This window comes from Myotis davidii, unplaced genomic scaffold (genome assembly GCF_000327345.1).
Source record: "Myotis davidii unplaced genomic scaffold, ASM32734v1 scaffold1124, whole genome shotgun sequence".
In the NCBI taxonomy this organism is placed as follows: domain Eukaryota; kingdom Metazoa; phylum Chordata; class Mammalia; order Chiroptera; family Vespertilionidae; genus Myotis; species Myotis davidii.
The window spans coordinates 737,839-739,307 of record NW_006295384.1 but is presented as its reverse complement, the minus strand read 5'-3'; the positions used below and the strand labels follow the sequence as shown (position 1 = coordinate 739,307).

The 1,469-nt window shown below is 54.4% G+C and overlaps 1 protein-coding gene and 1 pseudogene across 6 annotated transcripts in view; both read right to left on the bottom strand.

The window, feature by feature from the left end:
• LOC102774885 overlaps positions 1 to 1,016 on the bottom strand; it is a 1,737-nt pseudogene extending 721 nt beyond the window's left edge.
• PCYT1B (phosphate cytidylyltransferase 1, choline, beta) overlaps positions 1 to 1,469 on the bottom strand; it is an 89,032-nt gene that overhangs the window by 54,654 nt on the left and 32,909 nt on the right. The window lies entirely within an intron of this gene.

Here is a 1,469-nt window from a genome sequence, read left to right as displayed (position 1 = left end):
CAGCAGGAGTTCTTCCCAGGCGGGTCCCCTCTGTCACTGCAGTCCCGTTCCAGACAGTCACCTCGTGGCCCGTTTTTAGCAAGTTGGAGATGATGCCACTTCCCATGAGGCCGACGCCCAAAAATCCTATCTTTTTGTGTGTGGGTGCGATGCTGCCATTCATGGCCGTGCTGTCTGCTGCCTGGATGGAGGTGGACACAGTGTCCTCTCCACATATTTTCAACTTCTTTATAATTGTCTGGGAAGAGATAGCTGGCTTCCCGGTTTGGCTGAGCAGGAAGTGGTGAAAATGAGAGTCTATGTCTTTAAGAGGCCCGCTCGCAGTCGGCTGCAACTCAAATGCCGCCATGGGTCCCGCCGTCCTCCCATTCATAGTAACAGACTCGGGATCCTTCTCGTCCTGTGGAGGCGGACCCCGCTTCTGGGGACTCCGCTCTTGGGTTCTTTTCAGAAGGGACTTGGAGCCTCTCTCTGAAGAGCCTGAAGGCACCCTCTTCTTTCTTTCTTTCAATTTTTTCCTCAGCTTCCCTTCAGATAAGCGATGCTTACGCTTCTCGTCACTCGAGTTTGGCCTACGTTTCTCCTCACAGGAATCATGCCGCTTCTCGTCATCGGCAGAACTGTGGCATAATGTCTGGTCTTTCTTTTTGTCAGTCCCGAGGAGTTCTTCCACAGCCTCCACAGCTTGCTGGAATCGTTTTCCCTTGGTCTTCTTTATCATTTCTTCCTTAAACGCCTGATACGGCTTCAACTGTCCCGATTTGATCCAGGCATGGTCCTCCACCCCAAAAAACTTCACGAAGTACCATTTCTTTCCACGAGGTTTCTCCAGCTCCTTGGGTGGAGGAATAATCTTCCCCGGCCACGGAGGATACGGGCCGAGTCGCCCCCAAACCAAATCGCCGAGCTGCAGACTGACAGGCGCCATCTTACCGATCCAGATGCACGGGCCGCGGCGGCAGGGAACGTTAAGTCTGCGTTGTGGCGCGCTCCCGCTGGAGTGCGTGGATCCAGAAGCACTGGGCGGCAAGGAACCTTACGTCCGCGTGGTGGCGCTCCACGCCGGAGTGCACGGATCCAGGTGAACTGGCCGCGGTGGCAGGGAACCTTACGTCAGCAGTCAGTGTGGTGGCCCTCCGCGCGGGAGTGTGTGGATCCAGATGCACTAGCCATGGCGGCAGGGAACGTTAGGTCCGTGTGGTGGCGCTCCACGCTGGAGTGCGCCCGATCACGGGACCGGCCTGGCTCAACCTTAGCTCGCCCTGGCACTGCTGATTGGAATCCACCTGACCACGTAAGGGGGAGGCTCAAATGTGCATTGTTTTAAGCCGCCAGATCTGTGGCAATATGTTATGGGGCAATAGAAAGTGAATACAATGGCATTATACACTTTCTGCCCACCCACAGACTAGAAAATTTCTAAAACATTTCAAGTAAATTCCTGTTTATCCTGAATGGTTAGAATAAGC